Genomic DNA, 20,248 nt, shown 5'->3' on the forward strand with positions numbered 1-20,248 from the left:
GCTGACTTTTAATTCAATCTGGTATCCACTTCCCTTTACTCTTTCCTTTCCCCCTTCCCTCTTCCCCTGTGTTTTGCTTCTGATGACCACCTCCCTCAAATACCCCTCCCTCTTTAGAACTCCTTCCTCTTTTTTACACCTTTCCCATAATACTTCTGTTTTCTTTTACATTAGTCTTTCCCTTTCTTTTCCCCTTTCCCCTCCCAGTTCCCTATAAGGTGAAACAAGTTTTTCTGTGAATCCAAATGCATCTGATATTCTCTCTTTGAGCCAAATCTGGTGAGAGTAAAATTCACACAATGCTCATTTTCCTCCTTTTCCCCCTCAATTATAATAGAGTCTTCTTTACCTCTTTGTGAGATGCAATTTCCCTTATTTTACCTCCTTTTCCCTCTTTTTTTCCAGTACTATCTTATTTCTATCTCTAGTTTCTTTTTCATATTATCATAAGAAAATCAAATTATGCTTGCATTCTCTAAGTATACCCGTAACAGCAATATAGTTCTCAAGAGTTCTTTCCTTTTTACCTTTTTATGCTTCTCTTGAGTTCTGCGTTTGGAGATTACATTTTTTGTTAAGTCTTTTCATTAGAAATAATTGAAATTTACCTATATCAATGAATGTCCATCTTCTTCTCTGAAAGATAATGCTCTTTTTAGCTTGATAGCTTATTTTTGGCTATAATCCAAGTTCCTTTGCCTTTTGGAATACCAGATTCCAGGACCATTGATACTTTAAGGTGGAAGCTTCTAGGTCCTGGATAATTCTAATTGTGGCTCCTCACTATTTAAATTGTTTGTTTTTGGCTGCTTGCAATATCTTTTCTTTGGTGCAATAGTTCTGAAATTTAGTCACAATATTCCTTATGTATTTAATTTTGGAGTCTCAGGAGGTGCTCAGTGAATTATTTCATTGGCTATTTTACCTTCTGATTCTAAGACATCAGGGCCTTTTTCATTTATGATTATCTATAAAATATTGTCTAATACTTTTTTATGAAATAAGACTTCCTGACTTTCAGGAAGTCTAATAATCCTTAGATTGTCTCTCCTAGATCTATTTTGCAGGTCATTCCCCCCCCCCCCCCCCGCCGAAGTTATTTCATATTTTCTTCTATTTTTTTCATTTTATTTGACTGATTCTTGAAGTCTTATTGAGCCATTCATTTCCATTTGTTCAATTCTAATTTTCAGAGCATTGTTTTCTTCAGTTACCATTTTTAGTTTATTTTGTATTTGGCCTGTTATTGTTTTGTTCATTGCATTTTTTTCCATTTCAGAAATTTTGCTTTTCAAGGACTTGCTATCCAGTCTATATCTATTTTGTAAGGCATTATATGTTTTTTTCATTTCTTCAAATCTATTTTGTAGGGAGTTATATATTATTCCCATCCATTCTTGCAAAGATTTCCTTTCCTCATTTTTTATAACTCACTTTTAATATGTTTTATATGCAATCTTCCAAGAAATGGAGACCAGCTCATATCTCCCTTTGGAGCCTCATCTGGAGTTGATTTGCCCTTAGGAACTTCAGGATTTGAGATATGTTATTTTCTCTCATCATAAAAGCTGTCTATGGTGAGAGGTTTTTTTTTTGTTTTTGTTTGTTTGTTTGTTTTTTTGCTCATTTTTAAAAGGCTTTTGGTCTGCTCTTAATTAAATGGATCAACAGTTGCTTTAGTGTACCTTGGGGCAGTTCTGCTGATTGCTTTTTGGTGATGGATAATCATGGCTAAATCCCAGGTTCTTCTGTGGTTCAGTGGCTTACAATTTTCCATTTGTAGCAAATATTCCAAAACACCTGCTTGCAATCAGGACAGAGTAGCCAAAGAGGCTCACAGAAGATTACCAGGAATGTGGAAACTGCAAAGCTTTGACTCTAAGGCCCCATCTCCTTTCCTGGTCTCCCTGTGCTGTGGTTTGTGTTTAGCAGATTGTCACCCTCTTTCCCCCTCTTCCTCCCAAAACCATTTTGAAACAGATCTGTTCTGATGTTTTTTTCAAGGTATTACTCTGGAAATGTGTTGTACTCCAACTAATTTGTGGGTTCTTTGACTCCAAAAGCAGTTTGAAGGCTTAATCTGAGAGGTCAAAGGAGGTCACAGAAAGTCATGTCTGCTCTCCATCATCCATGGAGCTGTGGCTTCATCCCTTTTCATTGCCCAAAAAAGGGGAAGATAAGTTTTAAAGACTTTGTTTAGCAAAATCAGTGGAATTTGGTGATTGATTGCCTATGGGGATGGAGAGAAAAGGATGAATCAAAAATTACTGGTTTATTTTATGGTAGATGTAAGGCAACAAGGAAGATGATGACAGAACATATTTAAGAGAAGAAATGCATACTTATAATTATTTCAGGGACTGGGAATGGCAAAGATGTTTGTTGAATGAATAACAACAGTTTGAACTGGAGATATGACAAGTCTTTATGAAAGTATGTTGCTCAGATATAAAATTTCAGTAATAGGAGAGAATGTGAAGTTTTTAGGAGATGAATATTCTTCTTAAGAACTCACCAGATAATACCTAAATAGTTTTCAACTTAGTAGAATTAAAACTGAATGGGATTTTTTTTTTTTGAGAGTGAAATTTTCTACATTATTTTCCAGATGCACAGGTGAATTTGTCAGTCTGATATCAACATTAGTTTAACTAATGGATAGAATTTTGTCATAAAAACTAGGCAAAATATTTACTTAATTGTCCTTAAATACACCACTATAACCACCACTACCAAAACAAAACAAAACAAAAAGCAAAACTCCAAAAGATTTGGGATAGAAATTAAATGAATGAAATTTACTTTCAAAAGAAACATTGAAATATCCTTTAGAGTTAAATCTTCCAAAGGATTGGGGCAGGATATGGAGATATAGAGCCCGAGCTTAAAGAAGGATTGATATACAAGACTGATCTGATGTACAACATTATGCCTTGGATCAAAGTTACTAACCACTTAATTATAATTTACAGCAATTCAAGAACCACGGCTCAGACAAGTTGGCATAATAATGAACTAATTGCAAGGTGCTCTGCAACTGATGCCGGAGGCTTTTAAATATATTTGGGAAATTTCTCAAATTTAAAACAACAAAATTTGGAACATAAATAAGGAAATTATGAAAAGGACAGTGTCCTTTCAGCTTTATATAAGTTTTCCAAAGACACTAAATTGTAAAATAGATGGTTAAATTCCAGCAAGATTTATATTTTACCTATATTTTATATACTGAGAATGTAATAAGGGAAGGCAATTTGAGAGATAATGATCATGAAAAAGCAGGGAAAGAAAAAAAAGCAGCATCACCAAGAAAATAGACTTTAAAAATGTTGGCATCAGCAAGCTCAGACAACTGGTAGGAAAGAAGCCATTGATAAGAACTCTATGGGGAAAATGGAAACTGGCATTTAAAAAAAAATGATATTAAATGCACAGGAACAAATCAGACCCAGAAAAATGAAAAACGGATGAGAAATAACTGTAGAGAGTAATATTGGTAGATTCATTTGAATAAAGTGTGTTTTTTTTTTTTTTTAAGGATTAGATATGGGGAAATCATAAAGAGAAGCATGAAAGATTAGCTCAAGGATAGGGAACATTTTTGGATGTTCCAAATCAATATCCATGTAGCTTTACGGACATAGCAACAGCAACAAAGTTGGACTAGACAGAATGAGGGTTACTATTACTTATACCAATGAGGAGAGCAGGATGAAAGGAATAGCATGAGTGATGAAAATCCCTTTGTCAGTTATCCTCAATCCAAGTTTTGTGCTAATGTGGTCCACTTTAAGAAAATCAGATATTTTAAAATGCAAATTCCTAACAAAGACAAATTGTGAATTATTTATAAAAGATATTGCTTGATTTTTATAAAGATATCCACTTCAATAATCTCTTAAGCAGCTATTTAAATATTGTTGTAAAGATCTATGTATAAAAGATCTTAAAAGGAACAAGGAGATGAATGGGGAAGTTAATTTTATTAAAAATAAATTTAAATATACGAATCTGCTTCCAATTTGATAAACATTTTGAGGTTTAAAACAGCAGAATTTATTAATAAAAATAAATTAATAAGCATATTTTCCAAAGTATCTATTGTAAATAATAATATATTTATAGCATAATGTTAACAAAAATGTAATTTTTTTCAATTTCTTCTCTTCCTACTTCCCCCATTTAGCCCACTTTGAAAATGCTAATGAGTTTTGTAGGAGGAGAAGAAAAAAATCCTAAATAACCAATAATCAAGATAATGAGGTACTTCATAATTAAAAGTGGGTCTTAAGAGGAAGTTAAAATAAAGAAGAGATAAGATTTGCTTCAGAATGGGGAACAGATACTAATAGTAGATGACATGTAGCAAGGAAGTATAAGCAGTTAATTTGTTTCAGTTTTTATAAAGTGGGTCAGTTATAATCAGAGATACAATTACAATCCTAGGAATGAATAAAAAGATAGCTACAAAAAAATCAAATATTTCTGTTATTCTCTCAGACTACATGTATTTTACCTATTTGGCATAGTGATCTTTGATTTTTTTTTTTCTTCCTCCCTGTTGTCCAAGTTCAGTATTAGTTTGATGCGACCCAGAGGGAAGTGATATAATTCTTAAAGCAGAGGGAGATAAAGAAAAGTTCTAAATTCAGAGGTTGACATAGAAGAAAAGAAGTTAGTGAAATGGAATCTTTCTATATGGTTTTGACTTTGCCAACATTCTACCCTGCCACCAAATTCAAACTATCCTGGAGGAATGATCATAATCAACACAACTAATAAACATTAAATCAGACTGCAGCCAAGATGATCCCATTTAAATCAACCTAAAATAACATAAGAACAAATAATGATCAAGAAATCTAAATAAGAAAAACTCATTAGGTGACTTCATGCACCAGAACTCAACAGTAACAACAACATTCACAAGCCTATGGAATTAGGGAAAGAGGTCAGAGATCAAAGACAGTGCAGTTATTTAAATAAAACAAAAGTACCCAAATACAACCAGAGGATGCTCAGATATCAGAAACTTTAAAGGCTTTATACTAGATGGAACAAATTTCAGAGGACTCCCAAGAAATAAGGAATAGGGTATTTGTGACTCTAGAGTACATGACAGAGAGATGTGGAAGCAAAATTGACCATTTCCAGTATATCAGCATTCAGAAAAGATATCCTGGACTTAGATCCTAAGTCTCTATTTCATTGTTCTGAGAAATTGTAAAGCATTTTAAAAATACTGTGATTAAAACTACCAATATCCAAAGGTTCTGGAATCTCCAAGAATTCATCATAGGTATACCAACAGATTAATAAATTAACACAACTTTAGCATGTATATTTACATATATTTTTACATATATAAATATATGAGCCTACATCCATATTACATATACTATTCTTAAAATAATATAAAATACAAATTTTAAAAGTATGAAAGATGAAATAATATTTTATCCTAAAGTAGTTAGATGCCCAGTAAAGCTTTTTATTAAGCTAGCTAGACATTCTTAAGGAAATTCATTTTGAAATCCAAGTGCAGAATGAATTAGAGAAGGGAGATATTTAGAAGAGAGTAGAATATATAGGAGGGTATTGTGATAGTACAGGTGAGAGCTGATAGGTGTCTAATCTCCGGTATCTGTGTGAATAAAGAAAATGATGTGAATGCAAAAAAGTTAGAAACAATAAGATTTGGGTATTTTGAGTGATTGTGATGAACCAAGACTGTAAATGTAGAATCATCAGACTCTCAACAAAAATAGACAAGTTGGAAGGATTCTGTTTGGGGGGAGAGGTAATATATTTACAACCAATTCATGCCCAGTTATGCTATTTCCTTTTTTCTTTCCTATAAAAATAACAAATTTGTATATGTAAAAATGTTGCTGGTGGGCATTTGTGTTACTCATTGGTCAGTACTCAGAGGAGCAGGACCTGCCCCTGAAATATGCCCAAGTTGCAACATAGTTTGGGACTATTGGGAGAGAGGGGAAAGAAAGAACTGTGAGAATTTTGTCAGCTTTAGCTGCCATATGTCTGTGTCAGATTTGTACTCTCCAAGAGACATCTCCTATACAGCCCAGAAAGTAGGGAAAGGTTGTAATGTTAGAAATAAGACTAGTTATAATAATAGGAAAGAATGAGGTATTTTTCCATCATCCCATTGATGATCAGAAATCTCCTAGGAGCCCTTGATATACTATGAAGTCACAATATAGAAATAACTACCGTTTTGCCTAGAATTTTGGTATCAACTGGATACTTTAGTGTATTACCAAACTTTATGCAAGTCAAGAAGACATGAATACAAATCCTGCCTCAGAAAATTATTAGTTGTGCAATTCTAGGCAAGTCATTTAAAGTCTTTCAGGCTTTTTTTTTTTTTTTTCCTTTGTAAACTAAGGTAATGGTAAGACCTAATCCTTGGATTGTTATGAAGATAGAATGAAATAGCAAATATAAAGTGCTTTGCAAACCCTAAAGCAGTATATAAATATTTTTGTTAATGCTATTGTTGTCATTATTAATATCATTTGATATTAATCAAACATCAAATTTGATTTGATATCAGGTTCCAGTATTCAAATCCTATCCCTGAAATTCAATAGCTATATGATCAACAAATTAGTCTTTCAATAAACATTTATTAAGTGCTAAGCACTTTGCTAAGCTCCAGTGACAGAAAAAAAGGAAAAGCCAGACCTCGCCTTAAAACAAGTTTACGATATAACGATCCTGTGCAAATCATTCAAACATTCTGAGAATCAAGGAAATTTCCAATCAATTATATAAAGAGTTCCTAAACCAGTTCAATTACAGGTCCTTAAAATATTGATAGATTTGAAAGAAATCTGATGATTTTTGAGGTTATTTATATAGAGAGAGCATTTCTATATGTTGTTTTTAAAATGTTAGAGTACAAAATTAATTTTAAAGGTAAATTGTACAAAACATATTGAATGAAAATAAGTGAATTTCTCACTCCTGTCTTTCTCTCTCTCTCTCTCTCTCTCTCTCTCTCTCTCTCTCTCTCTCTCTCTCACAAACACACATACCAGGATTTCTTTTAGCAAAGAATTCAAGTATCTACAACTGACTGCAATGAATATTATATTTCTCATTCCAAAATTATATTTTCTTTACTAATGTTTTAAGTAGCCAAAAACCAAAGAAACATGAACTATTCCCTATGTAGTTTTGCTTAGTGATTCTGCACAACAGATGGAATTTTATGTTGTGTGGCATTAGGCTACTGTTAAATTTTAATTTCCATTAATGGTCTTTATACTTTTTATGCACGCATGGGATATTTTAAGCATTCATTTGCCTTCTAATTAGTTTTTATTGCTGAATTCATTCTGAATCTCTGGAAGTCATTAGATTCTCAAACATTCACAGATGAATTTACTTATTTCCCCAATAAAATTAATTAGGCTTTTGCACAATATATTCAAACTTTTGGGTTTATTTTTGACCAACCTCATTCTTAATTGTGTACATTCAGTTCAATGTATGGCATTAAGTGTCTTAAATATTATTGTAAATTAAAAAAAATATATATGTGAAGACCAAAGTTGTGAGACCATAAAAATATGGTATTTTTCTCCCATAATTATTGGAAATAATATTGAAAGTCATTTTTGTTGTCTTTACAAAATATTATATCCTTAATTTTGTCAAGCAATATTTTAAGTCTTCATTTTTATTAACACTTCTGTAATATTCCAGTGCATCTACGAACATTTCAATGTAAATATTCTTTATATTGCTGCAAATCCCAAACCCCATTGTTATTTTTCACTTTAAATGATTCATTTCCACATTCTTCTAAAAGCATTTTACAGAGAACTTATCTAATATTTCTGGAGGTCTTTTTTTTTTTTTTAATTTGACAGCTATATATCTGTTGTACATTTCACTAGATATCCTACTCCTTTATTTTTAATCACTCGTTCTTGAAAATTATTTTTATACCAAGGAAACTTTTATCCATATTGTGTCTCTCAGATGCCTTTAGGTCACCAAGAACTGATTTTTCTGAGATTATGTTTGAAACCAAACAGTAGCACTAGGAGCAAATATTTCAAAATTTACCCCATGTAACTTAGCTTAATCTATTTCTCCTATTAAATGCTGTATCAAACTTGGTTAGTTATCATAGGTAGAGTATTTCAATATTTATCCATTTATGTAATATATGTACACATTTCTATATGTATATACACATGCTTGTACATTACTAATTCACTGAACTGAATATTCAATTGTATTTTAAAGTGTGGATTATAAGTACTTTTTACTTACTTTTTTAATCATGTGGATTTGTTAGGTCTCTCTCTCTCTCTTTTATTATAGCTTTTTATTTACAAGATATATGCATGAGTAATTTTTCAGCATTGACAATTGCAAAACCTTTTGTTCCAACTTTCCCTCTTCTTCTCCCCACCCCTTCTCCGAGATAGCAGTTTGATCAATACATGTTAAATATGTTAAAGTATAAGTTAAATACAATATATGTATACATGTCCATAGAGGTATTTTGCTGTACAAAAAGAATCAGACTTTGAAATAGTGTACAATTAGCCTGTTAAGGAAATAAAAAATACAGGTGGACAAAAATAGAGGGATTGGCAATTCGATGTAGTGGTTCATATTCATCTACTAGAATTCTTTCTCTGGGTATAGCTGGTTCAATTCATTACTGCTCTATTGGAACTGATTTGGTTCATCACATTGTTGAAGAGGGCCATGTTATCAGAATTAATCATCATAGAGTATTGTTGTTGAAGTATATAATGATTTCCAGGTCCTGCTCATTTCACTTAGCATCAGTTCATGTAAGTCTCTCCAGTAGGTCAGCCTCTTTTAGGTAATTATAAAATATAGCACAATTATGAAAAACACTTAGTGTTATATTAGGGTATGATACTCTAAATACAAGGCCACTTTCTGTCAAGAGCACCTAGATAATCTCACTCTCTCCAGGAAATCAAACTTTTACCACATATTAAGATGTGGAATTAACTATGTGTCATTTCATGACCCCTGTTTTTATTTTAATTTGAAAATTATGCTTTAACCTTTCAGTCAAAATGTGACAACAATAAAAGGCAGGAAAGATGTTATCTGCATTCAGACATAGAACTGATATATATAAGTATGTATAGAATGATTTTCATACATACACACAAATATACATTTATATTATATATGTGTATGTGCATACATGCATATTTGTGTCTAATGCTGGTCATATCAATGGGAGAGAGAGGAGATAAGAAAAAAGAAAAAAAAGGAACTTAAACGATAACTTTAAGGAATAGCAAGTTATATAGGATACATTTGCACTTTCATGTGCAATTACCTTTTTTTATTGCACTATATTATAAAAATGCTTATTTTATTCTACAAAGTAAAAAAAAAAATTAAAATTTAAAAACTTAGAAAAGTCATTTGTAATACACACACATGCATACATATACATGCTATTTAATATTCATAATTTGCATTAACAAAATGTGTATTGCATAAAATAACAGGCATATGCATGTGCGCACATGCAAGATATATGTATATTATGTTCATATACATGTACATGCACACCATGCAATCTGATTTATATGTGCACATATATAATATATACAAATATGTGTGCATGTGCATCTATGCTCACATGTAAACATAAACATACTTGTATGTGTATGTATGTTACACACATTATATACATATGCATACATATATACTTACACAATTTTTTTTAGTGATATCACAAAACTAGTACTTTAGAGCCTAGAAGACCTAGATTCAAATCATACCTCTGATAAATTTTAGTTGGCTGATTGTCAAGTGACTTAACCTCTCTTGATTTTAGTCAAATACCTAAGATTTTAAAGTTAATATTACATTTTTAGTTAGCATAATTGAAGGCAATTTCCAGAATGAGACAGCTACATTGAAGAAATAATATCTGGCTTCTGCCCTGCCCTCCAAATACACAAATAATGGAGCAAAATCCAAAAGCAAAGAAAATGTATGTTTGTGTAGCCTGTGATGAGAAACCTCTTCCAATCTATCTCCCTACCTACTACTCAGGGGAAGAAAAATAAATTGTACTCCAACTTCAAATCACTCCATGGATTTTCAAAAACATGAAATCATAGCTCAAGATCTATTTAATTTTATCAAATAAATAGACAATGCATTAATTTAGACATAAGACAATAGAATACCAAATAAAGTAATAACAGATTTGTCTCATGTACACATATAGTGTACTCCATAACTAATCATATAAAACTGGGGAAGTTATATGGGGACAATAGTACATATAGGAAATTACATAAGGATATACTTATAGGGAACACCATTAGGGGCACATGTGAAGGGTAATAAGCAAACCCAAATATGAAGCATGTAGCAGGGGAGCAGAATATCATAACGTAAGCATGAAGGTCACAGATTTTAGGGACACTTTAGGCTAGGTACATGTATGGCCTAGATAAAAACATACACCCAAAAGTGCAGGACAACATATGTCCTTTGATGATATTTTCTTTTGTTTTTCCTAGTAGTTTTTGTCAAACAGTGAGTTCTTATCCCCAAAGCTGGGGACTTCGGGTTTGTCAAACATATTATTAAAGTTTTTGATTGTTTTGTCCTTTGAACCTAACCTATTCCACTAATCAACTAGTCTATTTCTTAGCTAATACCAAATGCTTTTGGTAACCACTGCTTTATAATATAATTTTAATTCTGATACAGCTAAGCCACCTTCATTTGATTTTTTTTCATTAATTCCCTTGAAATTCTTGACCTTTTGTTTTTCCATGTGAACTTTTTGTTATTTTTTCCAGGTCATTAAAATAGTTTTTTGGGAGTATGATTGGTATAGCGCTAAACAAATAGGTTAGTTTAGGTAGTATTGTCATCTTTATTATATTTGCTTGCCCTCTCCAAGAGCACTGAATATTTTTCCAATTGGTTAGATCTGACTTAATTTGTGTGAAAAGTGTTTTGTAGTTTTGCTCATAAAGTTTCTGATTGTCCCTTGGCAGATAGATTCCTAAGTATTTTATACTATCAGTAGTTACTTTAAATGGAATTTCTCTTTGTAACTCTGTTGGATTTTGTTAGTGATATATAAGAATGCTGATGATTTATGTGAGTTTATTTTGTATCCTGCAACTTTTCTAAAGTTGTGGATTATTTCTAGTAGATCTCTGGGATTCTCTAAGTATACCATTATATCATCAGCAAAGAGTGATAATTTGGTTTCCTCATTGCCTACTCTAATTCCTTTAATCTCTTGCTCAACTGTTATTGCCAAAGCTAGCATTTCTAATACAATATTGAATAGTAATGGTGATAGTGGGCAACTGTGTTTCACTCCTGATCTTACTGGGAATGGTTGCAGTTTTTCCCATTACATATGATGTTTACTGATGCTTTTAAATAGATGCTGCTGATTATTTTAAGGAAAAGTCCATTCATTCCTATACTCTCAAGTGTTTTTAATAGGAATGGATGTTGGATTTTATCAAATGCTTTTTCTGCATCTATTGAGATGATCATGTGTTTTTTGTTAATTTAGTTATTAATATGGCCAATTATATTGATAGTTTTCCTAATATTGTACCATCCCTGCATTCCTGGTATAAATCCTACCTGATCATAGTGTATTATCCTGGGGATGATTTTCTGTAGTCTTTTTGCTAATATTTTATTTAAGATTTTAGCATCAATATTCATTAGGAAGATTGGTCTATAATTTTCTTTTTCTGTTTTCAACCTACCTGGTTTAGGTGTCAGTACCATGTCTGTGTCATAAAAGGAATTTGGTAGGACTCCTTCATTCCCTATTTTATCAAATAATTTATATAGCATTGGGGCCAATTGTTTTTTTAAATGTTTGGTAGAATTCACATGTAAATCCAGCTGGTCCTGAGGATTTTTTCTTAGGGAGAACAAGGGATAACTTGTTCTATATCTTTTTCTGAAATGGGACTATTCAAACAATTTACTTCCTCCTCTGTTAGTCTGGGAAGCCTATATTTTTGGAGGTAGTCATCCATTTCACTTAGGTTATCAAATTTATTGGCACAGGGGGAGGAGCCAAGATGGTGGAGAAGGCACACCCAACTTTCTAAGCTTCTCTCTTACCCTCACTATCAATATTATATCCAGCCCCCAAAATAGGCTTGACTGCTACAACTTACAAAGATTAGAAGTACAACAACTCACCAGCCAAAGATAATCTGGAATCTCACCAGAAAAGGTTTGTCCTTGGGGTCGGGGAGAAGATCAGCACAGGCAAGGAGAGAACTAGAGACTCCCAGTAGAACCCCAAACTGGAAGTGAGAGCACAGATAGCAGCACAAGCTCGCAGCCCCAACCCGCAGTACTCGACTTTTTCTTGGGGCAGTTGTGAACCTGCATAGCAGGGGTCATAGCCTGGGAAAGCCTCTAATCTGCACAGTGAGGGGCTTGGCTTGGGGCAATAAAACTTTCGCAGGGTGATTTTCTTCCAGGCAGAGACTTCCAGTTCCAGCTGGGCTATTCACTGGTCAGCTGCTAATAATAGCCACAGCCCCACAAGGGACTCTGGCCTGGGGCAGTGACACTTTCACTGCTTAGTCGCTAGCCTTAGGGCAGTCGCTAAAACACACAGCAGTTCAGCTATGCTAAATCACCTCCAGGTGGGAACAGGAAACTTTCACTCAGAGCACTCCCACACTTCGGAGCCTGAAGCCGGGTTACATCTCTCCCTGCTCTATAGACAAAGCTGGTAATCCCTTGTCCTGAAGGCATACCCTAAAGGCTTTTAAAAATGAGTAAAAAAATTAAAAGAACAATTGATAGTTTCTATACAGAAAAAGAGCAAGTCTGCAATCCTGAAGAGACGAATAGCAAACAGTCACCAGACAATACCTCAAAGGGGAATGTTACCTGTCCCCTTTTACATAATGCTCTCATAGAAGAGACCATTAAATGTCTCAAAAGAGAGTTAGAAGAAAAATGGGGAAAGGAAAGAGAAGCTTTGAAATATGAATTTAAAAAGGTAAAAAATTCTCAGGAAGTGCAGGGAAACAAAATTTGTGAATTGGAAAAAGTAAAAAAATCTCTGGAAAGTAAGATTTGTGAACTGGAAAAGACAAAGAACTCACAAGAAAGTTGGATCAGTGAAATGGAAAAAGAAAATAATTCACTAAAAAAAATAGTGACATGGAAAAAAATTCCATAGAGCAAAACAATTCATTTAAAAACTCAATTGGACATATAAAAAAAGAAGCAAAAAAAGCTAATGAAGAAAATAATCCATTAAAAATCAGAACTGAACAAATAGAAATTAATGATTCATCGAGACAGCAAGAATCAGTCAAGCAAAACCAAAAAAAAAAAAAGATAAAATTGGAAAAAAACATGAAATATCTACTTGAAAAAATGGCAGATCTGGAAAATAGATATAGAAGAGATAATCTGAGGATTATTGGACTTTCCTAAAATTATGATAAAAAAAGAGCCTAGATACTATTTTAAAAGAAATCATCAAAGAGAACTGTCCAGAAGTAATAAAATCAGAAGGTAAAATAGGTATTAAAAGAATTCATTGAACACCTTCTGAAAAAGACCCTAAAATAAAAACTCCAAGGAATATTGTGGCCAAATTTCAGAATTGTCAGATTAAAGAAAAAATTTTACAAGCAGCCAGAAAAAAAAAAAAAAAAAAAAACAATTTAAATACCGAGGTGCCATAATAAGGATCACCCAAGATCTGGCTGTCTCCACATTAAAGGATCGAAGGGGCTGGAATCTGATATTCAGAAAGGCAAAAGAACTTGGAATGCAGCCAAAAATAAACTACCCAGCTAAGTTGAGCATTTTATTTCAGGGAAGAAGATGTACATTTAATGAAACAAATGAATTCCATTTGTTTCTAAGGAAAAATACAGAACTAAAAAAAATTTTTTTTTTGATTTCTAACCATAGGACTCAAGAGATGCAGAAAAGGTAAAAGGAACTCTTGAGAATTGTATTTTTGTTGTGGATATATAAAAAGACTACATGTATAATTGGATTTTACTGATATAACACAAAAAAGGGAAGTAGAAATGGAAAAGGGATAATGTCAGAAAAGGGGGAAAGGAGGGATAAAAAGAGGGAAACTACATCCCATAAAGAGGCAAAGGAAACTTACCATATTTGAGGGAACTCAGAGAGGGGGAGGAACATTGTGTGAATCTTACTCTCATCAGAGTTGGCTCAAAGAAAAAAATAATTGAAATGTTTTACATAAAATCCTCTGTCACCTCATTAAAAAGGGGGAGAGGAAAAGGGAAAAGAAAAAGTGTAATAAGGGAAGAGTACAAGAAAGGGGAAGAGATTCAAAGGGGGGGAGGAAGGGATCCTAAAGAGGGTGAGTGTTGTGAGACAAGTGGGGTACATAAGTTTAAAACTGGGAAAAGAGAGTGGGGGGCAAGTAAAAGAAAAACAATCTGGGGATAACAAGATGACAGGAAATACAGAATTAGTCATTTTAACCATAAATGTGAATGGAATGATCTCCTATAAAGTGGAGACAGATAGCAGACTGGATCATAAGTCAGAACCCTACAATATGGTGTTTATAGAAAACACATTTAAAGCAGGGAGATACATACAGAGTAAAGGTAAAAGGCTGGAGCAGAATCTATTATGTTTCAGGTGAAATAAAAAAAGCAGGGGTAGCCATGCTTATCTCAGATGAAGCAAATGCAAAAATTGATCTAATCAAAAGAGATAAAGAAGGAAACTATATCTTGCTAAAGGGTAGCATAGACAAGGAAACAATATCAATACTAAACATATATGCACCATGTGGTATAGCATCTAACTTCCCAAAGGAGAAGGTAAGAGATTTGCAAGAAGAAATAGACAGCAAAACTGTAATTGTGGGAGAGCTCAACCTTGCACTCTCAGAATTAGACAAATCAAACCACAAAACAAATAAGAAAGAAATTAAAGAGGTTAATAGAATATTAGAAAAATGAGGTATGATAGATCTTTGGAAAAAACTGAATGGAGACAGAAAAGAATATGCTTTCTTCTCAGCAGTTCATGGAACCTATTCAAAAATTGACCATATATTAGGACAAAAAGACCTCAAAATTAAAAGCAAAAAGGCAGAAATAGTAATTCTTTCTTTTCAGATCACAATGCAATAAAAACTACATTCAACAAAAATTTAGGGGTAAATAGACCAAAAAGTAATTGGAAACTAAACAATCTCATCTTAAAGAATGATTGGGTGAAACAGCAAATTATAGACACAATAATTTCACTCAAGATAATGACAATGATGAGACATCATATCAAAATTTGTGGGATGCAGCCAAAGCTGTAATAAGAGGAAATTTTATATCCTTAGAGGCTTACTTGAATAAAATAGTGAAAGAAAAGGCCAATGAATTGGGCTTGCAACTAAAAAAAACTAGAAAAAGACCAAATTAAAAATCCTCAATCAAATACTAAATTTGAAATTCTAAAATTAAAAGGAGAAATCAATATATTGAAAGTAAAAAAAAAAAACTATTGAACTAATAAAACTAAGAGTTGGTTTTATGAAAAAAAAAACAATAAAATAGATAAGCCTTTGTTAAATCTGATTAGAAAGAGGAGGAAGGAAAATCAAATTAGTAGTCTTAAAAATGAAAAGGGAGAACTTTCCACTAATGAAGAGGAAATTAGAGAAATAATTAGGAGTTACTTTGCCCAACTTTGTGCCAATAAATTTGATAACCTAAGTGAAATGGATGACTATCTCCAAAAATATAGGCTTCCCAGAGGAGGAAGTAAATTGTTTGAATAGTCCCATTTCAGAAAAAGATATAGAACAAGTTATTAATCAACTCCCTAAGAAAAAAATCCCCAGGACCAGATGGATTTACATATGAATTCTACCAAACATTTAAAGAACAATGCTATATCAATTATTTGATAAAATAGGGAATGAAGGAGTCATACCAAATTCCTTTTATGATACAGACATGGTACTGATACCTAAACCAGATAGATTGAAAAAAGAGAAAGAAAATTATAGACCAATCTCCTAATGAATATTGATGCTAAAATCTTAAATAAAATATTAGCAAAAAGACTACAGAAAATCATCCCCAGGATAATACACTATGATCAGGTAGGATTTATACCAGGAATGTAGGGCTGGTACAATATTAGGAAAACTATTAATATAATTGGCCATATTAATAACTAAATTAACAAAAACCACATGATCATCTCAATAGATGCAGAAAAAGCATTTGATAAAATCCAACATCCATTCCTATTAAAAACACTTGAGAGTATAGGAATGAATGGACTTTTCCTTAAAATAATTAGCAGCATCTATTTAAAAGCATCAGTAAACATCATATGTAATGGGGAAAACTGCAACTATTCCCAGTATGATCAGGAGTAAAACAAGATTGCCCACTATCACCTTTACTATTCAATATTGTATTAGAAATGCTAGCTTTGGCAATAACAGTTGAGCAAGAGATTAAAGGAATTAGAGTAGGCAATGAGGAAACCAAATTATCACTCTTTGCTGATGATATAATGGTATACTTAGAGAATCCCAGAGATCTACTAGAAATAATCCACAACTTTAGAAAAGTTGCAGGATACAAAATAAACTCACATAAATCATCAGCATTCTTATATATCACTAACAAAATCCAACAGAGTTACAAAGAGAAATTCCATTTAAAGTAACTACTGATAGTGTAAAATACTTAGGAATCTATCTGCCAAGGGACAATCAGAAACTTTATGAGCAAAACTACAAAACACTTTTCACACAAATTAAGTCAGATCTAACCAATTGGAAAAATATTCAGTGCTCTTGGAGAGGGCAAGCAAATATAATAAAGATGACAATACTACCTAAACTAACCTATTTGTTTAGCGCTATACCAATCACACTCCCAAAAAACTATTTTAATGACCTAGAAAAAATAACAAAAAGTTCACATGGAAAAACAAAAGGTCAAGAAATTCAAGGGAATTAATGAAAAAAAAAAATCAAATGAAGGTGGCTTAGCTGTACCAGAACTAAAATTATATTATAGAGCAGCAGTTACCAAAACCATTTGGTATTGGCTAAGGAATAGATTAGTTGATCAGTGGAATAAGTTAGGTTCAAAGGACAAAACAATCAATAACTGTAGCCATCTAGTGTTTGACAAACCCAAAGATCCCACCTTTTGGGATAAGAACTTACTATTTGACAAAAATTGCTGGGAAAATTGGAAGCTAGTATGGCAGAAACTAGGCATCGACCCACACTTAACACCATACACCAAGATAAGGTCAAAATGGGTTCATGACCTAAGCATAAAGAATGAGATTATAAATAAATTAGAGGAACACAGGATAGTTTACCTCTCAGACCTGTGGAAGAGGAAGGAAGTTATGACCAAAGAAGAACTAGCAATCATTACTGATCACAAAATAGAAAATTTTTATTATATCAAACTGAAAAGTTTTGTACAAACAAAACTAATGCAGACAAGATTAGAAGCGAAGCAATAAACTGGGAAATTATTTTTACAGTCAAAGGTTCTGATAAAGGACTCATTTCCAAAATATATAGAGAATTGACTCTAATTTATAAGAAATCAAGCCATTCTCCAATTGATATATGATCAAAGGATATGAACAGATAATTCTCAGATGAAGAAATTGAAACTATTTCTAGCCATATGAAAAGAAGCTCCAAGTCATTATCAATCAGAGAAATGCAAATTGAGACAACTCTGAGATACCACTACACACCTGTCAGATTGGCTAGAATGGGAAAGATAATGCAGAATGTTGGAGGGGATGTGAGAAAACTGGGACACTAATACATTGTTGGTGGAATTGTAAACACATCCAGCCATTCTGGAGAATAATTTGAAACTATCCTCAAAAAGCTATCAATTGTGCATACTCTTTGATCCAGCAGTGTTACTTCTGGGCTTATATCCCAAAGAGATCATAAAGAAGGGAAAGGGATCTGTATGTTCACGAATGTTTGTGGCAGCCCTCTTTGTAGTAGCCAGAAACTGAAAACTGAGTGGATGCCCATCAATTGGAGAATGGCTGAATAAATTGTGGTATGTGAATATTATGGGATATTATTGTTCTGTAAGAAATAACCAGCAGGATGATTTCAGAAAGGCCCTGAGACACTTACACGAACTGATGCTGAGTGAAACGAGCAGGGCCAGGAGATCATTATATACTTCAACAACAATACTATATGATGATCAATTCTGATGGACCTGGCCATCCTTAGCAATGATTTGAACCAAATCTGTTCCAATGGAGCAGTAATGAACTTAATCAGTTACACCCAGTGAAAGAACTCTGGGAGATGAATAAGAACCATTACATTGAATTCCCAATCCCTATACTTTTGCCTGCTTGAATTTTGGATTTCCTTTATAGGCTAATTGTACAATATTTCAGAGTCCGATTCTTTTTGTACAGCAAAATAACGGTTTGGTAATTTATACTTATTGTGTATCTAATTTATACCTTAGGTTATCAAATTTATTGGCATAAAGTTGGGGAAAGTAACTCCTTATTATTGTTCTAATTTCCTTTTCATTAATGGTGAGTTCTCTCTTTTCATTTTTAAGACTAACAATTTGATTTTTCTCTTTCCTTTTTCTAATCACATTTACTAAAGGTTTATCTATTTTATTATTATTTTTTTCATAAAACCAACTCTTGGTTTTATTTATTAATTCAGTAGTTTTTTTTTAAACTTTCAATATTATTCAAAAACCTTTTAATTTTAGAATTTCTAGTTTAGTATTTGATTGGGGGTTTTTAATTTGGTCTTTTTCTAGCACTTCACATTGCAAGCCCAATTCATTGATCTTTTCTTTCCTATTTTATTCAAGTAAGCCTCTAAAGATATAAAATTTCTCCTTGTTACCGCTTGGCTGCATCCCACAAATTTTGGTATGATGTCTCATCATTGTCACTCTCTTGCATGAAATTATTGTGTCTATAATTTGCTGTTTCACCCAATCATTCTTGTAATGAGATTATTTAGTTTCCAATTACTTTTTGGTCTCTTTACCTCTAACTTTTTGTTGAATGTAGTTTTTATTACTTCGTTATCTGAAAAGAAAGCGTTTACTATTTCTGCCTTCCTGCATTTAATTTTGAGGTCTTCATGTCCTATTGTATTGTCAATTTTTGTATATGTGCCATGAACTGCTCAGAAGAAAGTATACTCCTTTCTGTCACCATTCAGTTTTCTCCAACGATCTATATACCTAATTATTCTAATATTCTATTTACCTCTTTAATTTCTTTCTTATTTGTTTAATGGTTTGATTTATCTAATTCTGAGAGTGCAAGGTTGAGATCTTCCAGTATTATAGTTTTGCTGTCTATTTCTTCCTTTCGATTTTTTTACTCATTTTTAAAAGCCCTTAAAGTCTGCCTTCAGGGTAAGGAGGTTACTAGTTTCCTCTGCAGAGCAGTATAGGTATATGGACAGTAGCTATCCTGCCAATGGGTTGCAAAGAGTGGCTGGCCTGAGGGAGTGCTCTGGGAAAAGTTCCACATTGGAAGTGACTCGGGCCTATACCAGAGAGCTGTGAAGCTGCCCTGCTAAGAGCTGCACTGTATTAGCGACTGCACTGGGGCTAGAGGCTGAACAGCGAAAGTGTCACTATTCCTGCCAGAAGGCCACTATGGGTATTAGCAGTTGCCCTGCCTTCCTTGGCTCTGGAAGTGTCTCTTCCCTGTGGAGCACAGTCACACTGTGGAAGTTCTATTGCCCCAGGCTAAGCCCCTCACTGTACAAATTAGAGGCTGCCCTGACCTGTCTCCCTCCTCCTCCCCCAGGTGCTGTGCAGATTTGCAACTGCCCTGAGCAAGCCTTATGCTGTAGAATCTGGCTGTACATCTGTGCTGTGGCTTGTGCTGGTTCCTTCACTTCTGGTTTTGGGTGGGTATAGCCAGATCCTGTAAGACTCTGGCGTTTTTTAAGAGTATACTCTACCTTTGGCTTTAATCTCTTTGCAACCAAAGCAGAACAGCCCAATCTATGGTAGAGTCCTCTCTATAAATTTTCCAACCATGGTGACTATCCCTGCCGCCAGTCTGCTACTGATTCTAGCCTTTGGTTCTATCCCTGTTTGTACTGGTCTACTCCCACTGCTCAGGACAAACCTTTTCTGGCCATCTTCCAGATTTTCTT

Source organism: Antechinus flavipes, chromosome 3, assembly GCF_016432865.1.
Source record: "Antechinus flavipes isolate AdamAnt ecotype Samford, QLD, Australia chromosome 3, AdamAnt_v2, whole genome shotgun sequence".
NCBI lineage: Eukaryota > Metazoa > Chordata > Mammalia > Dasyuromorphia > Dasyuridae > Antechinus > Antechinus flavipes.